Source organism: Anomaloglossus baeobatrachus, chromosome 10 (assembly GCF_048569485.1).
Source record: "Anomaloglossus baeobatrachus isolate aAnoBae1 chromosome 10, aAnoBae1.hap1, whole genome shotgun sequence".
NCBI lineage: Eukaryota > Metazoa > Chordata > Amphibia > Anura > Aromobatidae > Anomaloglossus > Anomaloglossus baeobatrachus.
In genome coordinates this window covers 200,346,682-200,366,681 of record NC_134362.1, presented here as the reverse complement: position 1 = coordinate 200,366,681, position 20,000 = coordinate 200,346,682, and the positions used below count along the sequence as shown (strand labels likewise).

The 20,000-nt window shown below is 46.8% G+C and overlaps 1 long non-coding RNA gene across 1 annotated transcript in view; it reads right to left on the bottom strand.

The window, feature by feature from the left end:
- The window catches only part of LOC142254236 (uncharacterized), a 35,484-nt gene extending 20,620 nt beyond the window's left edge, over positions 1 to 14,864 (bottom strand). Inside the window, exons 1-2 of the long non-coding RNA XR_012727211.1 lie at positions 14,554 to 14,864; positions 12,956 to 13,112 (exon numbers count right to left, since the gene is read on the bottom strand). This is a non-coding gene — a long non-coding RNA (uncharacterized LOC142254236). The remainder of the gene's footprint in view (positions 1 to 12,955; positions 13,113 to 14,553) is intronic.
- Positions 14,865 to 20,000: the final 5,136 nt, after the last annotated feature.

Genomic DNA, 20,000 nt, shown 5'->3' with positions numbered 1-20,000 from the left:
TAGAGGGATAGATAGATAGATAGATAGATAGATAGATAGATAGATAGATAGATAGAGGGATAGATAGATAGATAGATAGATAGATAGATAGATAGATAGATAGAGGGATAGATAGAGGGATAGATAGATAGATAGAGGGATAGATAGATAGATAGATAGATAGATAGATAGATAGATAGATAGATAGATATGGGATAGATAGATAGATAGATATGGGATAGATAGATAGATAGATAGATAGAGGGATAGATAGAGGGATAGATAGATAGATAGAGGGATAGATAGATAGATAGATAGATAGATAGATATGGGATAGATAGATAGATAGGGGATAGATAGAATATAGACCTCTCTGGTCAGATCTGCTTTCATTGCCCATCAATATGGAGACCATCACTTTTCGGGCGGGCGATTTACGAGTGGTGCGGTTTGTCTGGGGGCATTTATGACACACACTGGAGATGATTAGTGTCCACGTCTGCCGGAGATGACGGGTGGTAATGAATTTTCTTTATAAGACTCATATCATGATGCAGAGACAGAGCTGATCTGAGGTCACGTCCCGGGGGCCCCTCCTCCCGGCAGAGCGCGCCGTGACAGACGTTATTCTATTAATTGCTCTAAATAATGTCAGATCCTGAAAATGATCCCGTGACTGCAATAATCCATATCATCAGGGCATGGAACGCATAAACTGAGTCTGCAATCCCTTCTGACAATACTGTAAAAATATGACAATCCCCTGTTGTCCATCTGCTGTAGCCCCCATTAATCTGCATGGGAATCTAAGTGATCAATTTCCCTACAGCACCCCCGCAGGAGGAAAAAGGTATTACATGGTGGCTGTTGAAATATTGAAATCAATAAACAAGGATAAACTCCACAACAGCGCATAACAACAACTACTACAACCACCTGATAGTCTGGATCACAACACCTCACCAGACCAGTATAGAGAAGCTATAGCTGGCATGGAAGGAAGGATCTAGCCAGCATATATAGGAGGGGAGCAAATGTGATGGCCCATTTGGCAGCAGCTTGTTTCCCTCTCCTTCTCTCCTAAACAACATCTTATCGTATGTAACACTTTCTTAAAGCCGTCTTTAAGGTGTCGTGATAGAATTTTGGCAATTCCTGGTTTACTTAAAATATAGGATTTGCAGATCCCACCAATATTGGCCACATCTGCCCCCAAATATCAGAGCTATGGTCACCTATAGTGTCCGTGTTATTCATAGGCTTGTCTATGGTGGACTCTAGATACTCACATGCACCTACAGATGGTTTTACCAACTGCCCGACTTTTATGTCTCCCATGGGGAGGGAGATTCGCCGAGTCCTCGGTAATGAAGTACGGAAATAAGACTTTGGTGCAGCCCAAGAAGAATGGTGGCTGTAGGGACTGGAGGAGTTTAGGAGTTGTCCACAAGTTACGAGTATGTAATATAGCGCTATATGGAATGGGCAAGCGGTATAGTAGAGCCAAGTGATGTAGCAGAACAGGGAGGCTCAATGTAGAGAAAATGCATACACCGTGTGCAGAATTATTAGGCAAGTTGTATTTTAGAGGATTTTTTTTATAACTGATCAACAACTGTTCTCAATCAGCCCAAAAGACTCATAAATAGCAAAGCTTAATATTTTTGGCAGTTGGAGCGGGGGTTTTCTTGGATTTGGCCATCTTAGGAGGATTCTGTTTGTGCAGGTGACTATTACTGTGCAGAATTATTAGGCAACTTAATAAAAACTAAATCTATTACCATCTCACTTGTTTATTTTCACCAGGTAAACCAATATAACTGCACAACATTTAGAAATAAACATTTCTGACATGCAAAAACAAAACCCAAAAAAATTAGTGCCCAATATAGCCACCTTTCTTTCTGATGACACTCAGCAGCCGACCATCCATAGATTTTGTCATTGCTTGATCTGTTTACGATCAACATTGCGTGCAGCAGCCACCACAGCCTCCAGACACTGCTCCCAGAGGTGCACTGTTTTCCCTCCCGGTCGATCTCACATTTTATGAGGGACCACAGGTTCTCTATGGGGTTCAGATCAGGGCCATGTCATTATTTTTTCATCTTTTAGCCCTTTACTGGCCAGCCACACTGTGGAGTAGTTGGATGCATGTGATGGAGCATTGTCCTGCATGAAAATCATGTTTTTCTTGAACGATACCGACTTCTTCCTGTACCACTGCTTGAAGAAGTTGTCTTCCAGAAACTGGCAGTAGGTCTGGGAGTTGAGCTTCACTCCATCCTCAACCCGAAAAGGTCCCACAAGTGGATCTTTGATGATCCCAGCCCATACCAGTGCCCACCTCCACCTTGCTGGCGTCTGAGTGGGAGTGGAGCTCTCTGCCCTTTACCGATCCAGCCTCGGGCCCATCCATCTGGCCCATCAAGAGTCACTCTCATTTCATCACTCCATAAAACCTTTGAAAAATCAGTCTTAAGACATTTCTTGGCCCAGTCTTGACGTTTTATCTTATGTTTCTTGTTCAGAGGTGGTGGTTTTTCAGCCTTCCTTACCTTGGCCATGTCCCTGAGTAAAATAAACTATAGCTGGCATGGGTGGAAGGATTCATCCAGCATAAATAGGAGCAGATAGGATCAAAGGAGCCTCATGAGCTGACTAGAAGAGATTAACTAAAATAAACTATAGCTGGCATGCGTGGAAGGATTCATCCAGCATAAATAGGAGCTGATGTGATTGGTTACTCCAAAACATGTGATCAAAGGAGCCTCATGAGCTGACTAGTAAAGATTAACTAAAATAACTAAAATAAACTATACCTGGCATGGGTGGAGGGATTCATCCAGCATAAATAGGAGGGGAGCAAGTATGATAGGTCTCCCCCCAACATGTGATCAAAGGAGCCTCTAGAGCTGACTAGTAGAGATTAACTAGAATAAACTATAGCTGGTATACGTGGAAGGATTCATCCAGCATAAATAGGAGCTGATGTGATTGGTTTCTCCAAAACATGTGATCAAAGAAGCTTCTGAGCTGACTAGCAGAAATTAACAAAAATAAACTATAGCTGGCAAGGGTGGAAGGATTCATTCAGCATAAATAGGAGCAGATGTGATTGTTCCTCCACAATATGTGATCAAAGGAGCCTCATGAGCTGACTAGCAGAGATTAACTAAAATAAACTATAGCTGACATGGGTGAAAGGACTCATGCATAAATAGGAGGAGATGTGATTGCTTCCTCCACAACATGTGATCAAAGGAGGCTCATGAGCTAACTAGCAGAGATTAACTAAAATAAACTATAGCTGGCATGGGTGGAAGGATTCATCAAGCATAAATAGGAGGGGAGCCAGAATGATAGGTCTCCCCATACCATGTGATCAAAGAAAATTAGAAATTCCATTATTAAATACCTTGTTATGGGTAATAAAGGGGGAATCCTCATGTCAGAGGTCAGACTGGTCATATAGAGCAGATATCCCTCTGGAGGACCCATCTTTTAATGATTGAGCACCATGCAATACCCATATTCCCCAGTGGTGGCGCTACAGAGAAGAGAAACCCTTACTGCTGGGCTTCCATAGATTACAGCTGATTGCTGGGAGTCCAGACAGAGACCTATTCTCATCAGTTAACTGTCCAGGGACTCTCCGTACCTTTTCGGGTGAACAATCCCTTTAAAGACTCTTGTAAAATCCGTTAGTAATATTTATCGTTCCTTCCAGAAAACTTCTTTGCCAGTGATCTTCTTCTCAAACTCCTTCCAATCTACAGCAATTTGACCTTTTCACAACTGAAAAGAATTATATCGAAGATCAAACCGGGCCGTAAATAGTGACGATCGTCCATTATCCTCGGCGAGCGGCCGCGAATTGGGAAAAAAATAGCAAAAGCTTTATATCAATATTATTTAAGTCGCTAATTAATCACATCCTGCAATTAAAAGAGCCGTCACATCCGCCCGTATATCTGAGAAGTTTTATGACGCGGTCACAGGGGAAGGTTGAGATATTGATAATGGATCTGATGCGCAAACCTGAAGTTTACGGATTTCATTATTAATATCCTCGGTGTCCATCTGCAATCTCCTTAATTATATCTGAAAATTTACTGGAGAATTCTATCCAGAAAGGTGAGAAACGGGAGCTTTATCTACCAAAAGTCCCTTCTGCAGCTCCAGGAATATTAGACATGAGGGATTCCTGATCTCCTGCCTTTATTTAACACAGCTGTAGAAGCAGCAGCAGCATGGAGGGCATTATACAGCAGCATGGAGGACATTATACAGCAGCATGGAGGACATTATACAGCAGCATGGAGGACATTATACAGCAGCATGGAGGACATTATACAGCAGCATGGAGGACATTATACAGGTGTACTGAGCAGTGTAGCTGTCATTACAGCTGAAGGTGGAGATTAAACAACTACTAGAAAGCCGCAGAACCAGCTCTCTGTTTCTCTCTCTCACTCTGCTCATCTGGATTCCTGCCCTCCTGTCGCTATGTATCAGAAGGATCAGTAGCAGCATGGAGGACATTATACAGGTGTACTGAGCAGTGTAGCTGTGATTACAGCGGAAGGGTGAGATAACGTTTAACTGGTGAAAAGCAGCAGCATGGAGGACATTATACAGCAGCATGGAGGACATTATACAGCAGCATGGAGGACATTATACAGCAGCATGGAGGGCATTATACAGCAGCATGGAGGACATTATACAGCAGCATGGAGGACATTATACAGCAGCATAGAGGACATTATACAGCAGCATGGAGGACATTATACAGCAGCATGGATGACATTATACAACAGCATGGAGGACATTATACAGCAGCATGGAGGACATTATACAGCAGCTTGGAGGACATTATACAGCAGCATGGAGGATATTATACAGCAGCATGGAGGACATTATACAGCAGCATGGAGGACATTATACAGCAGCATGGAGGACATTATACAGCAGCATGGAGGACATTATACAGCAGCATGAAGGACATTATACAGAAGCATGGAGGACATTATACAGGTGTACTGAGAAGTGTAGCTGTGAATACAGCTAAAGGGTGAGATTAAATAACTATTAGAAAGCCGCAGCACCAGCTCTCTGTTTCTCTCTCTCACTCTGCTCATCTGGATTCCTGCCCTCCTGTTGCTATGTATCAGAAGGATCAGCAGCAGCATGGAGGACATTGTACAGGTGTACTGAGCAGTGTAGCTATGAATACAGCTAAATAGTGAGATTAAACAACTACTAGAAAGCCGCAGCACCAGCTCTCTGTTTCTCTCTCTCACTCTGCTCATCTGGATTCCTGCCCTCCTGTCTTTATGTATCAGAAGGATCAGCAGCAGCATGGAGGACATTATACAGGAGTACTGAGCAGTGTAGCTGTGATTACAGCTGAAGGGTGAGATTAAACAACTACTAGAAAGCCACAGCACCAGCTCTCTGTTTCTCTTTCTCACTCCAGTCATCTGGATTCTTGCCCCTCCTGTCGCTATGTATCAGAAGGATCAACAGCAGCATGGAGAACATTATTATAGAGGAGTACTGAGCAGTGTGGCTGTGATTACAGTTTTGGGGTAAGATAATATTTAGCTGGTCAAAAGCAGCAGCAGCATGGAGGACAATATACAAGAGTACTGAGCAGTGCAGCTGTGATTAGAGCTTTGGAGTGAGATAAAGTTTAACTGGTCAAAAGCAGCAGCAGCATGGAGGACATTATACAGGAGTACTGAGCAGTGTAGCTGTGAATACAGCGGAAGGGTGAGATTAAACAACTACTAGAAAGTCGCAGCACCAGATCTCTGTTTCTCTCTCTCACTCTGCTCATCTGGATTCCTGCCCTCCTGTCGCTATGTATCAGAAGAATCAGCAGCAGTATGGAGGACATTATACAGGAGTACTGAGCAGTGTAGCTGTGATTACAGCGGAAGGGTGAGATAACGTTTAACTGGTGAAAAGCAGCAGCATGGAGGACATTATACAGCAGGACTGAACAGTGTAGCTGTGACTACAGCTTTGTGGAGCGAATAAGTATGATTGACAAGGAAGGTTGGAATCAGTGGTGTACCACAAATGGCAGCAGACCATGCAGCTGCTATGGGGCCCCTGAGTCAGCCCCTCTCCTCACCACCCGCTGGGCATCTCACTTTCAACTGCTTCAGCATCGCAGATGCCAATACAGTGGAAAGCAGTGTCTGTACTCTGATGTCTCAATGTAGTAGGCACGATGACGTCACCACTTCGTGCTCATCGTGCAGAGCTGCAGAACACACACCACCGCAGACACCAGAGCAGAGGGGGAAAGAGGAGAGGCAAGTATTTAGTTATGGAAGACTATGAGGTGCATTATATTATTTGAGGACTATGTGATGTGCATCATAACATATGGAGGACTATGGGGTGCATTATACCTATATGGTGGGCCATGGGGTTAATTATACTATATTGGTAGGCTATGGGGGTGAATTATACTATATGGTGCGCTATGGGGATGAATTATACTATATGGTGGGCTATGGGGGTGAATTATACTATATGGAGGACTATGGGGGTGCATTATACTTGATGAAGGATTATGAGGTGTACATCATAATATATGGAGGACTATGGGGTGAATTATAATATATGGAGGACTATGGGGGTGCATTATAATATATGGAGGACTATGGGGTGAATTATAATATATGGAGGACTATGGGGGTGCATTATAATATATGGAGGACTATGGGGTGTATTATAATATATGGAGGATTATGTGGGTGAATTATACTATATGGTGGACTATGGGGGTGCATTATAATATATGGAGGACTATGTGGGTGAATTATACTATATGGAGGACTATGTGGATGCATTATGCTATATGGAGGACTATGGGTTGTATTATACTATATAGAAAGCTATGGGGGTGCATTATGCTATATGGAGGGCTATGAGGCGTGCATTATAATATGACCTTCTCCCTTTCCTCATCCTACTGACAGTCCCACACCTCCTTTTCTCGCTCTCTTTTTCTTCCTCTTTCTCTCCTTCTTACTTTCCCTCTCCTACTCCCACTCTTCCTCTCTATCACTCTCTCTCTTTCTCACTTTCCATCTCCCTGTCACACTCCTCCTTTTCTTGTCCTCCTTCTCCCTCTTTCTTTCCTCACTTTCCCTCTCCCGCCCCCAACTCTTCCTTTTCTCTCTCTCTCTCACGCTCTCCATAGACTTTAATAGGCAGCTGTAACTTGATCCCTTTTGTTTGTACCATAATCAATTTTAGCAATTTTTCCAGAGTAATAATGAGTTCTGGAGGTGCAGGAAGGGTCAGGGAGGAGAAGTGGCTCATAAGTGGAGAAAGAAGCTGATTTCTCTGATGAACCACATTACAAAGGTTCCTATCTTCATTTGTACCAGTGGTTTATGAAAAGATTATTGAAATAACATTTAAAGTCAGAATTAAGAAGTTTTTTGGCAATGACTTAATACTACTCAGAGCTGAGGGTTTGTTACCATTGCATCCGGTGTGGACAATCATAGATCCAGATTGACGCATTTACCAGCACTGATGCATTGTATCAGATTTGTGATACATATTTGTGCTGCGGATGTTTCGCTCACAGAGGTTTGTCAGGGCTGGATGCATAAGTCTTCACGCCTTCATCTTCTGGTATATAGGGGAGCTTATGAAAATGGCGATGAATTGTAAATGAAATGATGAGTTCCGCAGACGTTCCACATTCTGCGTATTTGTGCAGAATTCACGCCGCCTCGTTCATAGTCTGCGCCATAGTTTTATGTATGGTTTCGGGACCCCAGATCTCTGCATAGTACTGGATCCCCTTGCAGGGCTGGTTTCGTCTTTTGGGGAGGGTGCACCTGTGGATGTTACAGTCTGATCGGTTTAACAGCGGTAGTAAAGCCGGTGACAGATGCTGCATATCACCGGCGTCCTCCTGCCGTGCGCTGCAGCCGGGGGCTTATTACGTGTGCGGAAGGGGGGGGGGTGATATCTGCGAGCTGATGGCTGGCCTGGACTGACAATGCGGAGAACTGCAGTATCTGAGGGCAGAAGACAGGAGGGATCATAGGGATAAGGGGAAGAAGCAGAGAACAAAAAGTCTTATAAAAGCTGAGTATAGAACTATGGGGGTGTGAGATCCGAGCCCGATACACCGGGGGCAAGAGACAATATAATGGCACATGGGGGTGTTATTAATTTTGCAAGAAGCTGTTCTTGTCACCGCTATCTCTGGCTCCATCTCCTCTAGCTGCAGGGACACCCACCGCATGTGGCCTTGTTGGCGAACCAGACCTTAGGTCTACTGTACTCACACACTGGGCCCTATCTGATGTTCCACCAGAAACCGTCACTTTCCCTGCATCCTAGCCACTCCCACTATGGGCTAGTCCCAATTATTAACTATTTCTGACCCTACTGTCAGTAAAACACTACTACATAGCACAATTCACATTACTTCCACAATGACGCGTGACATAATTCACATTACATGACAATACAGAGATTGGTGCCTTCAGGGGGAACGAGACCTCAAGGCCATCTCCTTACATATCCATGGTTTAGATGCGTCTATTTCTCAGAAGTATCTGTGATTCGGGTGTATTTGTGCCTTGGATGCACAGTATCTTCAGCTTAGATGCATCTGTGGTTCAGGTCAATCTGAGGCTTCAATGTATCCATGGTTCCGGTGTATCTGCGGCTCGGATGCATCCATAATTCGGATATATCTGCGGCTTTGTTGTATCCATGGTTCAGATGTGTCTGCAACTTGGATGCATCCGTAATTTAGATGCATCTGCGGTTTCAATGTAGCTATGGTTCGGATATATCTGTGGTTTGGATGTATCTGCAGCTTCAGTGTATCCCTGGTTCGGATGTATCTGCGGCTCTTATGCATCTGTTGTTCGGATGTATCTGCGGCTTGATGCATTCATGGTTCGGATATATCTGTATCCATGGTTCGGATGTATCTGGAGCTCGGATGCATCTGTGGTTCGGATGTTTCTGAAGCTTCGATGTATCCATGTTTCACATGTATCTGCAACTCGGATGCATCCATGGTTCGGATATATCTGCGGCTTTGATGCATTCATGATGCTTCAGATCTATCTGCAGCTTCCATGTATCTATGGTTCGGATGTATCTGGAGCTTGGATGCATCTGTAATTCGGATGTTTCTGAAGCTTTGCTGTATCCATGGTTCAGATGTATCTGCGGCTTTGATGCATCCATGATTCGGATCTATCTGCGGCTTCAATGTATCCATGATTCGGATCTATCTGCGGCTTCAATGTATCCATGATTCGGATCTATCTGCGGCTTCATTGTATCCATTGTTCAGATGTATCTGCAGCTCAGATGTATCCATTATTCAGATGTATCTGCAGCTCAGATGCATCCATTGTTCAGATGTATCTGCAGCTCAGATGTATCCATGGTTCAGATGTATCTGAGGCGTCAATGTATCCATGGTTCAGATGTATCTGCAGCTCAGATGTATCCATGGTTCGGATGTATCTGCGGCTTTGATGCATCCGTGGTTCAGATGTATCTGAGGCTTCAATGTATCCATGGTTCAGATGTATCTGCAGTTCGGATGTATCCATGATTCGGATGTATCTGCAGCTCGGATGCATCTGTGGTTCGGATGTTTCTGAAGTTTTGATGTATCCATGATTATGATGTGTTAGGTTGACCAATAGGTCACAACAGTTGCCAGGGATGACCAAATGTGGAGGGAGTCCCGGGCCCCCCCTCAGCTCCCCTCAGCCCCAATGAGATACAGACAGACGCTAATATCCACACAGAAGGCTAGGGCTGTGCGCTCCAAAGAAGACTAATTTATTTTCACACAGACAGGGTTTATCAACGTAATAGAGGCGTAACTCATTTGTTTCGATTCTCGTCATAAACATAAGTTTCCATTTCTCAGTAAAAGCATAGATGAGTTTCGGTTCCTGGCGTAAGCGTAAAACACAACTCTTATTGTCTTAAGCTAGGCACAGGTGTTATCGCTCTGTTCTTGGGTCTCAGAGTCTGTTACGTGCACTTTGCAAAGAAGAATGAATTTCTATGATTTTTCTAACCATTAAAAAAAGTTAACTCTTTCCTCACAGATGTATCTTTGCCTCGGATGTATCTGTGGTTGGGATGCACAGTATCTGCCACTCAGATGCATCTGCAGCTCGATGTATCCATGGTTCGGATGTATCTGCAGCTCGGATGCATCTGTGGTTCGGATGTTTCTGAAGCTAATGTATCCATGGTTATATTGTATCTTTGCCTCGGATGTATCTGCGGCTGGGATGCACAGTATCTGCCACTCCGATGCATCTGCAGCTCGATGTATCCATGGTTCGGATGTATCTGCAGCTCGGATGCATCTGTGGTTCGGATGTATCCATGGTTCAGATGTATCTGCAGCTCGGATGCATCTGTGGTTCGGATGTATCCATGGTTCGGATGTATCTGCAGCTCGGATGCATCTGTGGTTCGGATGTATCCATGGTTCGGATGTATCTGCAGCTCGGATGCATCTGTGGTTCGGATGTATCCATGGTTCGGATGTATCTGCAGCTCGGATGCATCTGTGGTTCGGATGTATCCATGGTTCGGATGTATCTGCAGCTCGGACGCATCTGTGGTTCGGATGTTTCTGAAGCTTTAATGTATCCATGGTTATATTGTATCTTTGCCTCAGATGTATCTGCGGCTGGGATGCACAGTATCTGCCACTCAGATGCATCTGCAGCTCGATGTATCCATGGTTCGGATGTATCTGCAGCTCGGATGCATCTGTGGTTCGGATGTATCCATGGTTCGGATGTATCTGCAGCTCGGATGCATCTGTGGTTCGGATGTATCCATGGTTCGGATGTATCTGCAGCTCGGACGCATCTGTGGTTCGGATGTTTCTGAAGCTTTAATGTATCCATGGTTATATTGTATCTTTGCCTCAGATGTATCTGCGGCTGGGATGCACAGTATCTGCCACTCAGATGCATCTGCAGCTCGATGTATCCATGGTTCGGATGTATCTGCAGCTCGGATGTATCCATGGTTTGGATGTATCTGCAGCTCGGATGCATCTGTGGTTCGGATGTATCCATGGTTCGGATGTATCTGCAGCTCGGATGCATCTGTGGTTCGGATGTATCCATGGTTCGGATGTATCTGCAGCTCGGATGCATCTGTGGTTCGGATGTATCCATGGTTCGGATGTATCTGCAGCTCGGATGCATCTGTGGTTCGGATGTTTCTGAAGCTTTAATGTATCCATGGTTATATTGTATCTTTGCCTCGGATGTATCTGCAGCTCGGATGCATCTGTGGTTCGGATGTATCCATGGTTCGGATGTATCTGCAGCTCGGATGCATCTGTGGTTCGGATGTATCCATGGTTCGGATGTATCTGCAGCTCGGATGCATCTGTGGTTCGGATGTATCCATGGTTCGGATGTATCTGCAGCTCGGATGCATCTGTGGTTCGGATGTATTCATGGTTCGGATGTATCTGCAGCTCGGATGCATCTGTGGTTCGGATGTATCCATGGTTTGGATGTATCTGCAGCTCGGATGCATCTGTGGTTCGGATGTATCCATGGTTCGGATGTATCTGCAGCTCGGATGCATCTGTGGTTCGGATGTATCCATGGTTCGGATGTATCTGCAGCTCGGATGCATCTGTGGTTCGGATGTATCCATGGTTCGGATGTATCTGCAGCTCGGATGCATCTGTGGTTCAGATGTATCCATGGTTCGGATGTATCTGCAGCTCGGATGCATCTGTAGTTCGGATGTATCCATGGTTCGGATGTATCTGCAGCTCGGATGCATCTCTGGTTCGGATGTTTCTGAAGCTTTAATGTATCCATGGTTATATTGTATCTTTGCCTCGGATGTATCTGCAGCTCGGATGCATCTGTGTTGCGGATGTTTCTGAAGCTTTAATGTATCCATGGTTATATTGTATCTTTGCCTCAGATGTATCTGCGGCTGGGATGCACAGTATCTGCGGCTCGGATGTATCTGCAGCTCGGATGCATCTGCGGTTCGGATGTTTCTGAAGCTTTAATGTATCCATGGTTATATTGTATCTTTGCCTCGGATGTATCTGCGGCTGGGATGCACAGTATCTGCCACTCAGATGCATCTGCAGCTCGATGTATCCATGGTTCGGATGTATCTGCAGCTCGGATGTATCCATGGTTCGGATGTATCTGCAGCTCGGATGCTTCTGCGGTTGGGATGCTTCTGTGGCTCAGGTGTACCTGCGGTTCAGATGTATCTGATCCCGGATATTTGTCTGTCCCTTTAACGGCTTCTCCTTCGCTGACTTTCATTTCTTCTATTAGAATAGAAGTTTCCGCTCCTCGCAGAACATCATATTTTAGGAGTGACATTGCCGTCTCCTCACAAGATGGGGCTGACATTGGAATTTATTACTGTATTATAAAACTATCTAAGTGTATGGAATCTCTGTAGCCAAACCAAGAAATCACGGTCCTCGGCGCTGCCAGGACGTCCCCGCACCGCGCCGCTGCAATCTGTGGATTAACACAATGAGAATGCGGATCATGGGGAAATCTGGAATCTTCTCCTCGACTTTAGGGTTTTCTTTAAAGGGGCAGAAGATACAGGTCTCCTAATACATTCTGTGACCGAGTCCCTATGACAACTCTTCCTGTCACTGTGCAGATGTAGCAGAGCTGACTTGCTCATTTAGCCTTTTGTCTGTGAATGACTGAAGGAAGATGCAGCTAATCAAATCAGCTCAATAACAAAGTCAGCTCTGCTACATCTGGGGTATCCAGTCCAAAGCAATTATCCGACCGGTACAGTCCATTATGTCAGTGGCATAAAGCAGGGAGGGCTACAGCGGAGGCTGCGTCCAGTGCCAAATTCAATTAGGACGCAACATGTCCCCCGCACCCCCTGTCAATGATCCAGCGACTCGTACCTCTTCCTCCTGGAGCGACGGCGCCTCCGGGGAGAGGACAAGATGGAGGCCGACACACAGGAGTGATGGACCCGGCTCCCCGCACAGCAAATCTATTGTAAGCACTTCCAGGAGACAGAAACCGAATGTGACCGCAGTCCAAAATAAAAAACGTCCCCTGTGAAAAAAACAACAAAAACTCATTAATAATAATAAGAATAATAGATTTTAGATTTCTGCTCAGATTTTACAACCTAGACTAAGGATAGGGTTATGCCTATGTGTATAGCTAGAGCCAGGCTTAGATCTATAATTAGGGCTATGGTAAAGGCCCCATTACACGCAACGACATCGCTAACGAGATGTCGTTGGGGTCATGGAATTCGTGGCACACATCCGGCCTCGTTAGCGACGCCGCTGCGTGTAAAGCGCCCTTTAGGGTTGGTAAGGGCTATAGCTAAGACTAGAGGTTAGAGGTTAGGGCTATAGTTAGGATTAGAGGTTAGGGCTATAGTTAGGATTGGAGGTTAGGGCTATAGTTAGGATTGGAGGTTAGGGCTATAGTTAGGATTGGAGGTTAGGGCTTTAGTTAGGATTAGAGGTTAGGGCTAGAGTTAGGATTAGAGGTTAGGGCTAGAGTTAGGATTAGAGGTTAGGGCTAGAGTTAGGATTAGAGGTTAGGGCTAGAGTTAGGATTAGAGGATAGGGCTAGAGTTAGGATTAGAGGTTAGGGCTAGAGTTAGGATTAGAGGATAGGGCTAGAGTTAGGATTAGAGGTTAGGGCTAGAGTTAGGATTAGAGGTTAGGGCTAGAGTTAGGATTAGAGGTTAGGGCTAGAGTTAGGATTAGAGGATAGGGCTATAGTTAGGATTAGAGGATAGGGCTATAGTTAGGATTAGAGGTTAGGGCTAGAGTTAGGATTAGAGGTTAGGGCTAGGATTAGGGCTGTGGTTAGGACTAGAGGTTAGGGCTATAGTTAGGATTAGAGGATAGGGTTAGAGGTTAGGGCTAGAGGTTAGGGCTAGAGTTAGGATTAGAGGTTAGGGCTATAGTTAGGACTAGAGGTTAGGGCTATAGTTAGGATTAGAGGATAGGGTTAGAGGTTAGGGCTAGAGGTTAGGGCTAGAGTTAGGATTAGAGGTTAGGGCTATAGTTAGGACTAGAATTTAGGGCTAGAGTTAGGATTAGAGGTTAGGGCTAGAGTTAGGATTAGAGGTTAGGGCTATAGTTAGGATTAGAGGTTAGGGCTAGAGTTAGGATTAGAGGTTAGGGCTATAGTTAGGATTAGAGGTTAGGGCTATATTTAGGATTAGAGGTTAGGGCTAGAGTTAGGATTAGAGGTTAGGGCTATAGTTAGGATTAGAGGTTAGGGCTAGAGTTAGGATTAGAGGTTAGGGCTAGAGTTAGGATTAGAGGTTAGGGCTAGAGTTAGGATTAGAGGTTAGGGCTAGAGTTAGGATTAGAGGTTAGGGCTAGGATTAGGGCTGTGGTTAGGACTAGAGGTTAGGGCTATAGTTAGGATTAGAGGATAGGGTTACAGGTTAGGGCTAGAGGTTAGGGCTAGAGTTAGGATTAGAGGTTAGGATTAGAGGTTGTTAGGGCCAGGTGGACGGGCAGACCCAGGAGGTGGATCCACTGGGCCGAACTCCTTGATGAAGGTAAGGGGTCCGGTAGCCGGAGCACTACGGGTAGCAGGACAGTCTGTGCACAAGAGTAGAATGGAGAAGTCCCTGGGACCACGGAGTCACTGATGGTAGTCCGGGTGACGGAGCTCAGGTTCGGAAGCCGAGATGATGTCAGGCGGAGTCCGGAACCGTTGGAGCGAGATGACGGGTCACCGCAGGGATCAGAGATGGAACGGACTGTCAGGATGGCAGATAGTCAGCGTTCGGGGTTCGGGATTCGGCAGGACCGGATGGCGAGGCAGGATCGGCTCTAGAAGAGAGAGAGGTGAGTATATCACAGGAACACAAGGAGACCTGACTCCTAGCTTGGGAAACACGAAGAACAGGCCCCGCCCACTTGGACATTAAACCCCTTTATACCCTGTACCTGTGTGCTCAATTTCCTGTTAGTGGACGCTGGCCCTTTAAGAAAGGGTCAATGACCGCGCGCGCACCCTAATGCGCATGCGCGAGGCCCGGGTGCCAGAAGCCAGGGCAGGAAGCTGAGAGGAGGAAGCAGCAGGGCCGGGCTGGGGCTGAGAAGCCGACGGGCGCCGGGAGCGGGGACCAGGACGCCTGGGAACCGCAGGCAATGGAGGCTGGAGACCGTGGAGCGCCGGACGCCGGACAGAGGAACCGGGGAGCGACGCAGGGAAGCCGGGGAGCGTGGCAGGTGAGCCGGGGAGCAGAGCAGGGGACCCGGGGAGCGTGACAGAGGTTAGGGCTATAGTTAGGATTAGAGGTTAGGGCTATAGTTAGGATTAGAGGTTAGGGCTATAGTTAGGATTAGAGGTTAGGGCTAGAGTTAGGATTAGAGGTTAGGGCTATAGTTAGGATTAGAGGTTAGGGCTATAGTTAGGATTAGAGGTTAGGGCTAGAGTTAGGATTAGAGGTTAGGGCTATAGTTAGGATTAGAGGTTAGGGCTATAGTTAGGATTAGAGGTTAGGGCTATAGTTAGGATTAGAGGTTAGGGCTATAGTTAGGATTAGAGGTTAGGGCTATAGTTAGGATTAGAGGTTAGAGCTAGAGTTAGGATTAGAGGTTAGGGCTATAGTTAGGATTAGAGGTTAGGGCTATAGTTAGGATTAGAGGTTAGGGCTAGAGTTAGGATTAGAGGTTAGGGCTATAGTTAGGATTAGAGGTTAGGGCTAGAGTTAGGATTAGAGGTTAGGGCTATAGTTAGGACTAGAGGTTAGGGCTATAGTTAGGATTAGAGGTTAGGGCTAGAGTTAGGGCTAGAGGTTAGAGCTAGAGTTAGGATTAGAGGTTAGGGCTAGAGTTAGGATTAGAGGTTAGGGCTAGAGTTAGGATTAGAGGTTAGGGCTAGAGTTAGGACTAGAGGTTAGGGCTATAGTTAGGATTAGAGGTTAGGGCTAGAGTTAGGATTAGAGGTTAGAGCTAGAGTTAGGATTAGAGGTTAGGGCTAGAGTTAGGATTAGAGGTTAGGGCTATAGTTAGGATTAGAGGTTAGGGCTATAGTTAGGATTAGAGGTTAGGGCTAGAGTTAGGATTAGAGGTTAGGGCTAGAGTTAGGATTAGAGGTTAGGGCTATAGTTAGGATTAGAGGTTAGGGCTAGAGTTAGGGCTACAGGTTAGAGCTAGAGTTAGGATTAGAGGTTAGGGCTAGAGTTAGGATTAGAGGTTAGAGCTAGAGTTAGGATTAGAGGTTAGGGCTATAGTTAGGACTAGAGGTTAGGGCTATAGTTAGGACTAGAGGTTAGGGCTATAGTTAGGATTAGAGGTTAGGGCTAGAGTTAGGGCTAGAGGTTAGAGCTAGAGTTAGGATTAGAGGTTAGGGCTAGAGTTAGGATTAGAGGTTAGAGCTAGAGTTAGGATTAGAGGTTAGGGCTAGAGTTAGGATTAGAGGTTAGGGCTATAGTTAGGACTAGAGGTTAGGGCTATAGTTAGGATTAGAGGTTAGGGCTAGAGTTAGGGCTAGAGGTTAGAGCTAGAGTTAGGATTAGAGGTTAGGGCTAGAGTTAGGATTAGAGGTTAGGGCTAGAGTTAGGATTAGAGGTTAGAGCTAGAGTTAGGATTAGAGGTTAGGGCTAGTGATACCAGATACTAAGGTTAGGATGATAGCTTGGGTTAGGAGCAGGGGTTCGGGCTGTGGTTAGGGCGACTGGGATAAGGCATAGGGTTAGGTAATAAAATAAGAACAAAAGAAAAGAATAAAAAAAAAAAAAGTAGTAAAAATTAAAAGTAAAAAAACCCAGAAAAAATAATATATAACTTTTTATTTTTAAAATATTATGTTGGGTGTTAGCAAAAAGCAGAAATAATCAGAGGGGCAAAAAGTGATTTCTTACAATACAGCACGTGAGGGGTACAACGCTGGACTGGAGGGACGGACGCGGAGGGCTCACGGATCACAGCTTAGGGCGCCACTGGTGTACGGAGGGTTAATATGATCGGACGTGTATGTAATAAGCTATATATTGTGTTCTGCCTGTACGCCATACATTCCCGAGCTGTCACTTCCCGGGATCCTCGGCAGCTCATTACATGTGCACGTCTCTGCTGCGCTCGTTACACTGGCATCATGGGGTCTGACAGATGTAGCAGAGCTGGGTCAGCGCCATAACTATGTCTCCTGCGCAGAACGGTTTTCCAGACATGGATCTACGTTGGCGTAAAAGACGACAGCGCCACGTTTTTTAAGAGTAAAGACTGCATTTTGTCAGATCTCTCTACAGATGATTCCAAAGCCCCCCCGATACAAATGAAACCCCATCTTCTGGGCAATACATCTGCCATATCATAAGCAGCGCCAACATGGCGGACCGGGGGTTAAACCAAACAACACCCTACATAAGTGATGGGAAACCACTTTAAGAGGGTTATTCCTATACGTACCACGGAAACCGACCACCTCTGAACCTGCAGCAGTGGCCTGTAACCTAGGAAACAAACTAAAAACACCTGCTCTCTTTTTTATTGGGGGGGGGGAGTAAATGACCTGCTACTACAAAGAGGCCCCCTGGAGGATTCTTTTACTCTCCTGTGCGCCAGTTCGAGCCCATGTATATATATATATATATATATATATATATATATATATATACTGATCATTTGGGGAAGGGGGGGTAAGTGACCTATTACTGCAAAGAGGCCCACCGGGGAATTATCCTGCTCTTCTGTGGGCCAGTCTGAGCCTGTTTACAGTTATACTGATTATGTTTGGGGGGTAAGTGACCCATTGCTGCAAAGAGGCCCACCGGAGGTTGCTTTTGTGCTCCTGTGGGCCAGTCCGAGCCTGTATATATATATATATATATATACTAGAAGGTGGCCCGATTCTACGCATCGGGTATTCTAGAATTTACGTATTGTGTAGTTCATGTATGATTTTTGTTATATATATATATATATAGATGTTGTTGTGTGTAGTTACCAAGTGTTTGTGTAGGGGCTGTACATGTTCTGGGTGTTGTCTGGGTGTGATGGGGGGTGAGAGCGGTGTTGTTTGTGTGTTGCGTTGTTTGTGGAGCGCTGTGTGTCTGTAGCGTTGTGTGTGTGTGTTGCGCAGTTTGTGTGTGTGTGTTGCGCAGTTTGTGTGTGTGTGGTGTGTTTTGGGGGGAGGTATGTTTTGTGCAATGTGCGTGTTGTGCGGTATGTGCGTATATTTGTGTGTGCAGCGTTGTCTGTGTGTGTGGGTGTCTGTGTAGGACAGTTGTTTGTGGTTCCCAGTGTGTGAGTGTGGTGTGTTGTGCAGTGCGCGCGTGTGTGTGTGTGTGTTGGGGGGAGGTGTGCACTTCCCATCGTGCTCCATCCCCCATGCAGCGCACTCCCCATCGTGCTCCATCCCGTATGCTGCGCACCCCCCATCGTGCTCCATCTCCCATCCTGCGCACTCCCAAACGTGCTCCATCCGCCATGCTGCGCACTCCCAAACGTGCTCCATCCGCCATGCTGCGCACTCCCCATCGTGCTCCATCCCCCATGCTGCGCACTCCCAAACGTGCTCCATCCGCCATGCTGCGCACTCCCCATCGTGCTCCATCTCCCATGCTGCGCACTCCCAAACGTGCTCCATCCGCCATGCTGCGCACTCCCAAACGTGGTCCATCCGCCATGCTGCGCACTCCCAAACGTGCTCCATCCGCCATACTCCTCACTCCCCATCGTGCTGCATCCTCCATGCTGCGCACTCCCAAATGTGCTCCATCCGCCATACTCCGCACTCCCCATCGTGCTGCATCCCCCATGCTGCGCACTCCCAAACGTGCTCCATCCGCCATGCTGCGCATTTCCAAACGTGCTCCATCCGCCATGCTGCGCACTCCCAAACGTGCTCCATCCGCCATGCTGCGCACTCCCAAACGTGCTCCATCCGCCATGCTGCGCACTCCCAAACGTGCCCCATCCGCCATGCTGCGCACTCCCAAACGTGCTCCATCCGCCATGCTGCGCACTCCCAAAGGTGCTCCATCCGCCATGCTGTGCCAGCATCAGCCTCTCTACCTGCAGCATCAGCCTCTCTCCTCCCAGCATCAGCCTCTCTGTCCCCAGCATCAGCCTCTCTGTCTCCAGCATCAGCCTCTCTGTCCCCAGCATTAGCCTCTCTGTCGCCAGCATCAGCCTCTCTGTCGCCAGCATCAGCCTCTCTGTCGCCAACATCAGCCTCTCTGTCGCCAGCATCAGCCTCTCTGTCCCCAGCATCAGCCTCTCTGTCCCCAGCATCAGCCTCTCTGTCCCCAGCATCAGCCTCTCTGTCCCTAGCATCAGCCTCTGTCCCCAGCATCAGCCTCTCTGTCCCCAGCATCAGCCTCTCTGTCCCCAGCATCAGCCTCTCTGTCCCCAGCATCAGCCTCTCTGTCCCCAGCATCAGCCTCTCTGTCTCCAGCATCAGCCTCTCTGTCCCCAGCATCAGCCTCTCTGTCCCCAGCATCAGCCTCTCTGTCCCCAGCATCAGCTTCTCTGTCTCCAGCATCAGCCTCTCTGTCTCCAGCATCAGCCTCCCGCAGCATCAGCCTCTCTGTCCCCAGCATCAGCCTCTCTGTCCCCAGCATCAGCCTCTCTGTCCCCAGCATCAGCCTCTCTGTCCCTAGCATCAGCCTCTGTCCCCAGCATCAGCCTCTCTGTCCCCAGCATCAGCCTCTCTGTCCCCAGCATCAGCCTCTCTGTCTCCAGCATCAGCCTCTCTGTCCCCAGCATCAGCCTCTCTGTCCCCAGCATCAGCCTCTCTGTCCCCAGCATCAGCTTCTCTGTCTCCAGCATCAGCCTCTCTGTCTCCAGCATCAGCCTCTCTGTCCCCAGCATCAGCCTCCCGCAGCATCAGCCTCTCTGTCCCCAGCATCAGCTTCTCTGTCCCCAGCATCAGCCTCTCTGTCCTCAGCATCAGCTTCTCTGTCCCCAGCATCAGCCTCTCCGTGTCCAGCATCAGCCTCCCCATCCCAGC